At 43.7% G+C, this 13,573-nt stretch overlaps 1 long non-coding RNA gene across 4 annotated transcripts in view; it reads left to right on the forward strand.

Moving 5' to 3' along the window:
* The first annotated feature begins 4,098 nt into the window (after positions 1-4,098).
* The window catches only part of LOC138516113 (uncharacterized), a 229,590-nt gene continuing 220,115 nt past the window's right edge, over positions 4,099-13,573 (forward strand). For 3 of the 4 annotated variants that reach the window (XR_011282229.1, XR_011282231.1, XR_011282228.1), the window contains exons 1-2: positions 4,099-4,622; positions 5,734-5,813. This is a non-coding gene — a long non-coding RNA (uncharacterized lncRNA). The remainder of the gene's footprint in view (positions 4,623-5,733; positions 5,814-13,573) is intronic. The other variant, XR_011282230.1, reaches the window with a different exon arrangement.

Raw genomic sequence — 13,573 nt, forward strand, 5'->3', positions numbered from 1 at the left:
GTGAGGCAAGAGACCATGAAGAATGAAAAAGAATATCAGTTCCGCCCCCCTGCATTGAATGTGAGGGGTGTGTGCAGAATTAGTAGAATCGTTAATAAATGAAGCAGGAGTGGTAGTATTATTGGGAGTTATGCATGTCTCAGTAAGACATAGAAACTGGAAGTTTGAACAAAGAAAAGTACCAAGAACCAAATGTGATTTTTGACAAGCTGAGCATACATTCCAAATCCCAATAGATAACAGAAAGAAATTATTAGGAGACAAAGAAGGATAGAGTAAATTTGTAAAATCACAAGTACGTAAAGAGTGATGAGAAGAAAAGCGAGTAGAACAGTGAACATGTATGACCTTTTAACCTTGCGGCATAATAGTTAACAGAAGACAAAAACGAAGAGTACTAAGTTTAAATGGAGGCTTAGCCACAGCTAGTAATTAAGAATAGAATATGCATGGACAGAGTGTGTATCCAGAGCTCACACGAGTGAACAGGGGCAAACAGGAGTAGAAAAATCCCTTAGAGGCTCGCCCTTTGAGTGGGACGCCCAGGGCTAAGAGCGCCCTAGAGGCACTACCTTGTATTTAAAGAACCTTCAGTGCCATATGACATGCGCAGAAGGGAAATGTTCTTTTGGTAAAATGACTAAGTGAATATTAAAATGAAAGAAATCGTTTTAGCTTATTCTGCTATTTTGCATTATCACTGCCTGATGCTGTGGCTTTTTTTCAATAGACACATTATCTTTTTTAATGATCTCCTATTTAATATCACAGGGAACTTTTCTAGCTCTTCAACACATAAGTGTGTATCTTGTCCCTCCCGAGATGTGCAGCCGTAACATGGGCAAGGGCCAGATCCATGTTTGTTTCTTGGAATGGTTTGAGAGTCAGAACTTGAAAGCGTGATTGCCCATTTTTAGACCTGGTTCTACCCTGTGAATCAGTTCTGGCTTCGCAATAAAGAATACGTGGGGTCCGATTTTCTAAAATTTTCACCAGTGTTAAAAATTGAGCAATTGCATTTTGCTGCTTATGTTCCACACATGGAGCAAACACGTTTTGCCTCGATCTGTATAATATATAGAGCTCCTAGTTTTCTGTTTTTATTGATTTTTACACATAACTCTCGACCATCAACTCCATCATCCTTTCCCGCCTAGACTATGCAAACTGCCTCTACCTAGGAGCCTCAACTAAGGAAACTCCATAGAATCCAAAATGCAGCAGCACGCCTGCTCATTAACCTGCCTGCCAGAGAACACATCAGCCCACCCTGAGAGTCCTCCACTTGCTCCCTATTGCTTGACGCATCACCTTCAAAGCCATGTGTATCACCCATCACACAGTCCACAACACCGCCCCTGAATTCCTCAGAGACAAAATTGTCCCCTACCAACCTTCCAGGAACCTCAAATCTCGCTCTGCATTTCACCTAGTGATCCCACCCCACAGCTCCATTAGCCTTGGCGGTTCCACCCTCTCCGTCCAAGCGCCAATCATCTGGAATTCCCTTCCATTACATATTCGCAACACGGAAAACCACCTGAAATTAAGGAAGGCTCTTAAAACCTGGCTCTTCCCAATACTCTCCTAATCCACTTCTCCCCGTGAATATGCCTCTAATATACGCCTGCATCAATCACAACTTTGGGGCCAGCAGCTCCTGCAGCGGTTTTACCTGACACACCACCACATATTGCTAAGCAACACTCCCAGTCGACTGGAACCCCAGGTAAGCCAGCAGCTTTTGTTGTGGCACTCCTGACCCACCATCAACCCACCCACAACAACACTCCCACCGGACAAGCACTCCAGCTAAGGCAGCAACTTTCGCTGAGGCACACTCGCAACACTCACAAAGTTGTCACTGTGCCTCCGGTCCACATGAAAGATGACTAACATTGAAATAAGTAGCCCAGGGTAGAACACGCATATCACTAAGTAATCACTCATAACCGGCATCGCTCATTCAGGGAACCACTCAACACTAGCAATCTCTCACCACAAAGGTATTCCCACATCTCGCTACAACAAACCATCAATCTCTGTTACACTACGGAAACCTACTATACTATAGGCTGAAACCTACCGCACTTTGAAGCCTAGCCACCCCCACCCCCCATGCAGGATTCTCGAATCTAGGTGTAGCCTCCTCTTTTGTTTATTATATGATGAGACCTACTGCATTTTGAGACCTAGGCCTCTTGCCCACTATACAGGATTCTCAAATATAGGTGTATCCTCCATCTTTGCTTACTGTACGATTAAACCTGCTACATTGCGATACCTAGGCCTCTCTCCCATTGTACAGGATTCTCAGATCTAGGCGTAGCCTCCGTCTTTGTTTACCATATGTTTACCTACTGTACTGTGAAACTTAGGCCTTTCTCCCACTATACAGAATTCTCAAATTTAGGTGTAGCCTCCATCTCTGTTTAATATATTCAGATACCGGCTACAGTATGAAAGCTAGGCCCATTGGCATAGGACTCTCAATTCTAGACCTGGACATGTATTGCCGCAGCAGAGCAATCTCACACCACTAGTGCAGACACAGGCCGCAGGCACGGCCAAGCAACCATGCATGAAAGAATACGGCTATGGCCAAGCACATCCAATCTAGTTCACACATAAGCCGTTCAGACTGAAACACCTGTCGTACCTCAACACCTCTGCCACTAGCATGCATCGGCCACCGCCCGAAAGGATATCGGTATAGATGGCCTCACATAGACTCTCTCAACAATAGCAATCTATCTCTAACCCTCAACAGCACCCACACATGTGTCTTACCTCTCTTGGGCTGCTTAGTCGAGCCTTGCGAGCCACCCAAGTCTTAGAACGGCAATATGCACACACGCATCACCTAAGCTAAACTCCTTAGCATTTTCCAACCACGTTCACCAAGGTTGTTCCAACCGAGGAAAAAGCGGATTGAGGCCACACAAGTGGGGAAAGAGTGCTATATAAATAACCAAATACAATACAATACAATAAAGACAGACGGAAATCAATCTGCTTTCTGTCTGTATTTATTTATAAAAATTGAGAAAAAAATAAAAAAATAGGCCTTTCTGACTGGTTCTCTATGATGCCACTCATGCATTGCAGGCCAATCACATTGAAGATTGGCAGCATGAAAGCTGTGTAAAAATAGCATTAAAGTTCTTCAAATTGCTAACAGCATATATCTAAAGTCAGCAGCAGTAACATGAGCCACCATTTGTAATTGAAAAAATTGAGCTAGCATTTCTTTCCTATATGGCTGCACGTGTGATTTCATAAATGCATTTTTTCTTAGAATGAATGCAGAAAAATACTGGTTGCGAATTATCTTTTTATAGGGCAAAAAATATATGTGGATAAATACTGATAAAAAGGCCCAAAAACAAATATGAATAAATACAGATGGAAATGGCAGAAAAATTAATACCATAAAACCGGGAGCCTTAATTATATACAAATGTGTGCACCAGGGTAAAAATGAATCATGGTGTTTGTACTATAACTGCTACCATTAGAGAACAACATGTGTTTATTTTATTTATTTTTATGTAATGCAGAAAATAGAGCATTGGGGCAAAACCTGTTTTCTTCATTCCATATTATAGAATGGCATAATTGGTGCTAATTCATTTGCTCCATTTTTTTGCACACGGGTAAAATGCATATACTCTGACCCCTGGTTGCTCATCTGGTGTTGCACACTGATTTACGAGTTACCATCATAGTACATACAGTGACAATAGACTCCTAAATTAAATTACACATTAGTAAAAAAGTTAAAGCTCAGAACACTGATTCAATGCATAAACTTTAGGGATATACTGTTAAGAAAATGTTTTTCAGTAAGATTAAAAAATGGGAGACATACACCACGCAATATCAATTACCCATCTACAGTTTTGTGTAAATGTATCCAGTGAAAAAAAAGTATCTGTGAACTAAGGTGTCAGTTTGAAACAGTTGGCTGTTTCAAGGAAACAGACCATTACGTGTAACTCTAGAGCAGTGCTTCCAGTGGGCGGCACTGCAGACTCATTATGACTGCGCAGCAGAATACAGCGCATCGTGAAGGGGCGGGCCTCCCCCGCACTCCAAACTGCCTGCACCTGCGTGCCTGTAGAAGGGCACTCAAGAAACCATCATAATGATGTCAAAAATATAAGCTACGAAAATCGGCGACGTTGCCGTGCGTCCTTCGTCCTGTAGCAGGTTGCAGAGAGACAGCCGTCGCCAGTGTCCTGGTTCCGGTGTTGTACGCTCGTTAATGCGCACTGACTATTGTCTGAGAAACGCTTCCCGCCGCATTTCTCACAGCTGTTAATTTCTCCCATCCCTCAGCCATGGCAGTCTTACGTGTTGACTAAATTTACATAGACGATATTTAATTGCTAAAAACAGCAGGAAATGTCGCGCTAATCTCTTCAGCTGTTGATGGAGCCAATAGGCTATCTCAAGCAGTGCTAGAATTAGGCCTGATTTTCCGGTATTTGAAAATCGGCAACAATTGTCTCCGTGAAATACTGGGAAATGGAATGCCCATGCATCATACTTCCTGCTGCAGCTGCAGTGACCAGATATTCTCTGCACACCGATGAACTTCCCAGCTCATGAAAGCTCAGGTCCAGTATGTCGATTGTTTTGCATTTAAGCACATTAAAGTGGCTAAAGGCATGGCAGCGACTGTGGGATTGGGGGCTGCAAATGTCCCTTAAAACGTGTGAATTGGAGGGTCACTAGAAACAGGAGGGTGTCATGAATTTTCTTCCAGTGTGTCTTTTTCAACAATGGGTGGTCCCAGTGCTGTATTTGGGCCGGAGTGCTATTTTATTTTAGTCCTGTGTTTTGTACACTTTTTCACATGCCTATTACTTGATTGCCATACTTCTACCTCTAGCCCTTTACCTGCCTCCCTCCCCAGAATCCAAGAGTACTTCTTTTATTTCCATTTCCAGCACGAGCACGTAAAGCAAAACATCAGGCGTCTAATGTCAGATAGGAAGTGGAGGCGACAGAAAGCCAGGTAAGGCGATAGATAATTCAGGAGATCATGTTCTAAAAAAAAGTGTAATTAGGCGGTAAGAAGCCGTTAAGTTGGCACTGCAACTTAAATAACTCCCCTCTGCCAAATTTATGTCATTTGAACAACAGGGTAGAAAAGTGCAGGGTAAAAGGTGGCGTACACCCGTGCCCTTTTGCACTCTGCCGTGCAAAGTGAGTAAGCACTGCCTGGCAGCATTTATTTTTCATTGTGACTAACGTGCTCACAATTGAACTGCAATCCTCCCAAGGGTTTCATTGTAATTGTGCACGCACCATGCGCAGAGTACAGTGGGTACCAATGGGGTACACCTGTTTTATGCTAGTGCAAAAAGCAGGCAGACTTCACAGGGATCTCCAGCATTGAGCAAACAATCCATGCCGGCGCAAATGCTGGAGCATTTGTATGGTGGAGAGGAAGGGAATTGGTGGAAATGCAAGTTGCGTACCACCCCTTCTCTACTCCATACAAATGAATGAACATGTAGCGTGGCGTGATTGAAAGGCGTTAAAGCCTCACTCATGAACATGAGCTCCTCAGAGGCAAATGGTTAGCAAGCAATGACGAGAGCACAGAAAGATGAGATGAGGCGAGTGAATAAAATTGTTATTGCCCTGACAGGACAGGATTGAAAGTCAGCATATGTGATATTAAAATTAGTTATAATATCAGTTTTTATTTGTGTCTTTTAGGTGGGCCTCAAGGCAACCTGTAAGCCAAAACAAGGAGTAGAGATAGAAGGCAGTGGGCTGTCAGGAGGAAAGCACAGCCTGTGAGTGTTGTTTTATGTTTTTTAACCCACTCATGGAGCAGCCTATAGCCATTGCCACCCAATATCCAGCCCTCCATGCCAGAGAAAACACTCCTGGGATATCTTTGAGCTAAATATGTCATGCAGTTACATCAAACTATGTGCTGTTTTGAAACTGCCATTGTTATTTCTGAAAGGTCTTCTGAAAGGAAATGGCTTGATTGCAGTTGTAAAACATCTCCTGGTGTAATCAAAATATCCTAAACAAGTGTGCCTTCAGCCACTTGACGTGTGATCAATGCCTTCCTACAACTTGTTTAAACATCAAAAACCTCCAGTGTTCATGTAATGAGTCATAATGCTTGCTACTGTTTAACAATGCACTACTGATCATGTATGGGAAGCTGTGGAAACCATGTTGAGGTTATATTGAAGCACCTAACAGTTATATTTTCCATAGGGCAGTACAACTTGTTCAGGACACCTCACTGCATGGCTTTCAGTTTTGATATACTACCAAAGGTTTAATGTGGAATAGACAATTGCTCCCTTCCTCTGAATTTAGTATGTACATTTATAACAAACATATCCAAAATTCTGTGAATTGCAGAAGCAGAAACTTAAGAACATGGGTGTCAACTATTTGTGAAATCATACACAGTTTTGGTTATCACTGCTAACATTTTGCATCCTCTTTTTGTGTGCACTTTTTCTTATGCCAAGCCCTTTCTTTCCTTACATTGATCTGCCTTCCAGCCCCTTTTGCTTTGCCATTGTTCATGTTACGAAGTGGATCTAGGTCACATGACCTTTTCCTTGCCTACCTGTTCTCCCTGACCCTTTCTTTCCTTTCTTAACTATTAGATCACAAGGCATCTCCCGCCAGAAGCGAAGGGCAGATGTGAAAAGGGGGATTTCCTGTTTGGTTCTGTTAGGGCCTGCAAAGGGTTGCCGCCCCTGCTCCCGGCATCCTATGTAAGGCAGCAGCGTGGGGTCTCATTCTTTCCGTTCAAAGAACCACTGCTGACCACACCCACATCAGACTTCACTTAAGGGACTCCTTCAGCATAAACCGATGCAGCCTCCAGCACCAGACGTAGTGGAGCACGTCACATAACCTTGCTCTTACAACCTCCTGCCCGTGTTCCACTGCTGACCACACCACCCACGGCTTTATTTAAGTAGTCTGCCCTAGACCTCATAACTGCTGGGCATCCTTAGCAAAGACGTACCAAGTCCAGGACACCACCCATTTCTGCTTGTATAGATCTAGCAGGACCAAGGGCAGTGCCCTTTGCACCTTGATGCCAGTAAGACATAACCATGTAAATTAAGTGATGCTGGACTGTGTAGTCACAATGTACATGTCGTGGCTACTTTTAGTAGAAGGTTGGGGGGCCTTATTGATCCCAATCTAACGCACTCTGGCAGTCAGGAAATGGAGAACTAGCACACAAGCCTCCTACCAAAAGGAGTTGCATGTGGTCACTGGCCTCCTTGTTACCCTAGCAACATCAAATTGATATGCCAACCTTTTGCTGGTGAGCTTTTCCATGCCATTTTTCTCTGCATGACTAGAGCCATTTAGCATCACCTTAGTTAGTAGCATAACCATTATGCTGATCTGTGTCTAAACAGTTGCAAAAATCTGTCGCCAAGGTGGATTTGGGTCCTCTTTCAGCCACTGCACAAAAGAAACAAGCACTGGCAATGCCGACATTTTGGGCTTTTGTGTATATCTGTACTCCAATGCAATTGCGTATAGGTGTCACAAGCGGCACCTAATAGCCCAAACTAAAAAACGTAGATTATATAAACAAAAGTAGAGTTGGACTGAGCGTCAGATCCTGCACCCACAGAGATCCCTTTTATGAGGGGCCCCCCGGCGGAGATGACAGGGGTCTCGGCTAAAAGAAAGACCTATTTCTCTTGTTATATTTTTTTAGACACCGGAATAGGAGCAAACAAGAAGGGCTGCATCGATGAGCAGAGGAGAGAAGTGGTACTAACTTAGGGATAGAATCCAAGAGGGCAGCAAGGGAACGTCTAGTAAAGAGTGCTTAGCCCGGTGGTGGGGAAAGGCAGCCACTGTTGGACTTTGCAGGTAGGGGCAGCCTAGCAAAAAGGAATGAAAAATGTAATGAAGGAGCAGGAATAGGAGCAAATAAGAAGGGCAACAAGCCTACACTCTGTAGTCTATAGTGAACCTCTGAGTGCTGCTTCAATCTTTTTTTAGCTCAAATTTTATCTCAATGCCTCATGTGATGTCAGTGTGCCCTACGTTAACGCTTTTCCTGGCCTATCCACTGCTGCATGTATATCTATACCTCCTAATAAATAATTGCAGTACTATATATACTTATAAAGATACATTTATTACAATGATGTGTTAAAAAACAATGCATATATCTGCCACTTCTATAATTCATTCTGACTCATTCTGTTCAATCACTCACACTTAGTTTCACTCCAACAATTTGGAAAACTATGCATACTATACATTCTCAAAAATGTGCTTACAAGTTATAAAGTGCAACTGGAATGGAACTATATAAGCATTCATTTCTGCTTTTGTTTGCATTGTGCATTACTATTCCAAAAATTCTCCTCGTCTTGAAGAAAATGAGCACTCTATGTTCACTTTCATAACATATGGAAAAAGTTCCAAACATTTGCCTCTTTATTTACTGGTCTGCTGAGTCAATTTATCACATTGTCCATGTTATGCTAAAGTGCTTTGTGCCGCTCAAATATGCCATGCCCAAGAAGGGCAGTATGGATGAGCGCAGAAGAGTTACCAACCTAGGGATACAATAGGGAAAGGCATTTGCCATGTACAGCTGTAATGGTATTAACTGACCATTGATAGTAGCAGGTGCAAAATGGTGTGAGTTCCTAGGCCTCTAATAGCAATGCCTGGCAAATGCCTAACACTTATATACAACACAGATATGTTGGCTTTGCCAATGTTTGTTGTTAACAGGGCTTCGGTGAAGGACACGCAAAGGGCTTACAAATCTAGAGGCTGATCATTTCACTGTGCAGAGCCTGCAAAAATTGAAAGTTCTCAAAAGCCTGCCGTCATTTGTACATCATAAAAGTGGTGTCAAAACAGGACAAAATACGTCTTTGATTGATGAGCGTCTTTGAGAGATTGTTGCATTAGGCTGGCAGAATCCCATTTAAAGTTGAAGACTTATTACTGGGGCATCCTATCCAGGTCCAACACACTGACATCATACCTAAGAGTGTCTGCTGTTCCTCCCGCTCAGCACGCAACATTGCACACCAAGGAGGACACCCTCACAGCCGCGACTCCCGTCTATTAAGAAGGCAAGAAATGTTTTAAATGAACAGTCGCTCTATTGGCACAGCAGAGCCGTATGCCATCACAGGAGCACATGGGCACAGGAGCTGCAGTACTCCACCTCGGGACTATAAAATAACCTAGATATACCAATCGCCAACTCCCCAAAAACGCAAACGCAGATTAGATGCAGGGGGCTCTAAACAGAATCTTCCACAAGAAAACAGTGTGCGTGTAAACTGTACCAGGCTTGGGGAGGGTCCACAGCTAAGGAAACACGTGGCAGGCACCCCAGCAACAAAAACCCAGAGGAAAAACTAGTTTCGTAGTAGGCTGCCCAGAAGCAAAAGAAAACCCACAGAGCATTTTAATTCCCAAAGATTAGCTTTAAAATTGAAGATGCAGCATAAAAACGACCCTGCCCCCCTTCGCTATACAGTTCAGTAGTAGTGCACAAAAAGGGGCGCGACTATGAACACAATCGAATGGGCTGCTATCTAATTACTTAATACAATATTTCACAACTCTAGCTTTGCAGCTCCGCAGACAAACCATACGCATTAGGAAGGTGAAGAAAATGAAATGATCACCTTCCTCTGAAGCATCGGTTGCTTTCCTACTGCTGGACGCAGGATACCAGACTCGATAATCCATTGCTTGGTTCCGGTACACCACTTAAAGGAAATAAGGAAGGCTTCATAAATACAGTCAAACGTTTATAATTCAAAGTACAGGGGCCAGAAATCCAACCAAATGCATTACATACGTTGCAAAAAAAGGTGGCTTATCGCCAGAGGCAAGGCATAATGGGCAATGTCACTTGTGCGCTCAACAACAGACATTGAATCTACTCCGTGCTGCCCTAAATTAGTACTTAAGAAAGCGACCGAATAACTAACGTACATGTTACAAAAAAAAACATTGAATATGAAACAGTTTCGAGGAGGGCCGGCAAGAGAGACCCCCCTCTCATTGAAAAAAGAAGACCAACAATCATGGCGGGGCCACAACAAAGTACCACCTAGCAGAATCAGGCAGAGATCAGCAGACAGGCACTCCACACACACACTTCCACCCCAGCAGCAGGAAAAAAAGTGTGGTGGGGGCATGGAGGCATGGGGAGTTTTACCAGCCCGGTCAAGGGCCAGGGACTGAGAGCACTGCAGAGCTTCAGGGTTGGGGAGCTGGTCTTTACCTGCCTGGCCTACACTGACATGCTGTCTGACAATGAGAAGGGCAACCACTGCGACTATTGCTTCAGAGGGTACTGGGGGTTGTTCGGCAGTGGACCAGTGGCTTTGTACGTTTCTCTGTGTCGACTGCCATGTGCCTGCACACTTCCACCCAGCAGCAGGAAGAAAAGTGTGGTGGTGGCACCAATCCCAGGGCCCCCATGAGGCATGGGGAGTTTTACCAGCCCGGGCAAGGGCCGGGGAATGAGAACACTGGAGAGTTTTGGGGTTGGGGAGCCGGTCTTTATCTGCCTGGCCTACACTGACATGCTGACCGACAATGAGAAGAGCAACCACTGCGACTATTGCTTCAGAGGGTACCGGGGGTTGTTCGGCAGTGGACCAATGGCTTTGTACGTTTCTCTGTGTCGGCTGCCATGTGCCTGAATACTCCCTTTCCTGCAGTGTGAAGTCGCTGCAGTGCCTTGACTCCCACCAGCCTTCTCCCCTGCAGCTGCTCGGCATCCACATCGGACTGCATCAGCAGGATCTTCCTCATGCCCCTTGCATGCCTGGGCTGCACTGTGGTCAGCCGTTTTGATGCACGCTTGCTCACCCCAGGCTGCACGGGGTGTTAAGGAATAATAAACAGGCGGTTAGGGCACTCTGATTAATGCTTGACTTATATTTAAATAAAAACATAATTGCAAAAAAACCATGGTGAACGTGATAATTTATACAATAAAAAGAAAATCACATAATTAATTCAAGGTAAAAAAAGCATACATAATAACATTTAAAAGTGAGCAATATCAATTATTATAAATGACTTTAGCAATTTTAAAAAAGATTCTTCACATGAGATGCATGGTATCTTTCCCATTCAAAGATGGCCACTAGTTTCAGCTTGTTTGCAGAGAACTTCCTTAGAAACTGTCATCCAAGATGCTTCAGTGGAAGAGCTCACAGAACTCAAAGAGTTCAGAGATGGGATGGAATGGGTGAGATTAACCATAGGGATTACATTGACTAAGGGCAGGGAATGAGTAGGATTACAACTGTGTATCCCTCCTCAAATATAACTGAATTGGAAAAGCATTACAGACCCTCTTTCATAGACCATATTTGAAGTTATTATGCTAATGTCTATAGCTCTGGCTTAAAGGTAGCGCTTACAGCACCACCTATCAGCCCAAACTTAAAAAGGCTCTATAATTATACTTGAAAATAAATGTTTGCCCATATCAAAATACTTGAGGGGCCCCAACAATTACACATGCAGGTGTTTTGCATGATGCTTCCACTGTAAAACCACCAACAAAAGTGGACCTCCATTAAGTGTGCATTGAAAACATTTGAGATCAGGTGAATTAAGCAAGCCTCAATCAGTATTTGAGGTCTCTCCTTTATTGCACCTTAGTGCTAAATGAATAAAAACAAATAATCCCTCAACAATGAAAAAAACATAAACCTAAGACCTCAAAAACAATCCTCTGTGCAAATCAAGTTATCGCACAATCTTGACTTGTAACCCTCCAATATCAAGTCATAGTTTACCAATGCAATTCTGCAACACAATGTTCGTAATACTTAACCATATGAATCATTTCATCTAGTCTTCAAACTATCAACCAAACTTGGTCTATACTGCCCCACCATCTCTTCACACAAATAAACCAGTGTCCTTCATCCTTGTCTTCTGGACTCGACAAACTGCCTTTGTACCTACCCCATTACTTAATAGCCAAACTTCAAAAGATCAAGAGCAAGTCTGCAAGCTTCATTTTCCACCTGAATCCAAATGTGCATAGTACCCATGCCATAAAAACAGTTTTACTTGCACCCTGCCAAATCGTGCATTGTATTCAAGAGTGGTTCCTTCCTAAACAGAACAATCTACCAAAAAGATCCTTCTGTCATGATCCCAGCACAGAAATACAGATTCCATTCAGAAATACTTGAGAGGCACGGAACTTAATTTCTATCAGTGGGTCAACAGTGACTTCAAGCCTGGCGCAAGAGTCATTTGCCTCACTCTTAGCATTGTACCCATAGGCTCATTACACTTACATTATTTATTTTTTATTTATTTAACATTTATAAAGCACTCACCCAGCCCGCAGGCATCGAGGCGCTGTTACAGGAATTGTTTGTTTTTCTTAGTTGCATAATAGTGTTTTTTTTGTCTTAGTTACGTATTTATAACGCGCTTAAACACCCAGAAGTTTCTGAGCGCGGACCCGGGGATCGAACCTGTTGTTGCATCGTGTCGTCTTGCTTTCAAGACGCGCACGCTGCCGCTGAGCTACCCTCCCTAGTGGCGGCCTATCTTCAACATGGCCACCACTAATCCCATACGGTAACTCACAGTGCATTCTACACCTGTAGCAGAGGGAGCTACTTAAGCCCCGCCTCTGCCGAAGCTCTCGCTTCACGTCTTCTCCGCTGACAGCTGGTAACGCTTCCAGCGATCCCCACACAGAACCTGTCAACAGAAGAAAACGAGTCAAAAATAAGAGGATCCAGTAAGAACACGGGCACACAATCAGCAGGAGAGTTCACTCTGATTTGAAACAAGGAAAATAAATAGCTGTCCATATTTTTCTTTGGTTGAAAGATGTAAGTAATAAGTCACTTTGGGAAACAACAGTCTTGGAGGTTTATCCATCAGACCTGTATTTACCCTAGTCTTCTTCTTTACTGGTTCCAGATGAGATGAGCCCAAGGGTTGCACACCCTGAGGTGCTCTAGAAATAGGCAACCAATAGTAGCTGTAGCTACTATTGTAGCTTGTGGCACCCTTGTCTTTAGAAGGCAAGCTAGTTTTTCAGAAGGAGGGAAATCTAACACTAATTTTAGGGTTTGCTAAGTACTCCTCAATCCCACCCTCTGGCTAACGTCCTTGTGCCTCCATCTCCATCTCGTACCTAGGAATTCCTCCTCTCCTCTTTCATTACTTCCCCCTTTCCTACTCTGGACTCCTGTCACCTTCTCAATATCCCACCACATTCTCATGCCTGCTTCTGGCACCTCTGGTCAGCCAGATGTAGAGGGTATTGGTGTGACCTTCCAGCTCTGCCCCTACTTATCTACAGTTCACCTGCTGTCCTTATTCTAACCCCTCTGTTTTTCTCCACTCTTTGACTTCTAGGGTCAGTCGCTTCCTAAAATTTGAGTTCTGCCTCTGTCAAACCTCTGGGCTCGGTCTCTCCCCAACCTCTGGAGCCAATCTCTCCCCAACCACTGGTGTCAGGCTCTCCTCGATCTTTAGATTGTTTCTTTCCTCGACTTCTGTGGTATCT

This window comes from Ambystoma mexicanum, chromosome 6q (genome assembly GCF_040938575.1).
Source record: "Ambystoma mexicanum isolate Mex_15411 chromosome 6q, UKY_AmexF1_1, whole genome shotgun sequence".
Lineage (NCBI taxonomy): Eukaryota > Metazoa > Chordata > Amphibia > Caudata > Ambystomatidae > Ambystoma > Ambystoma mexicanum.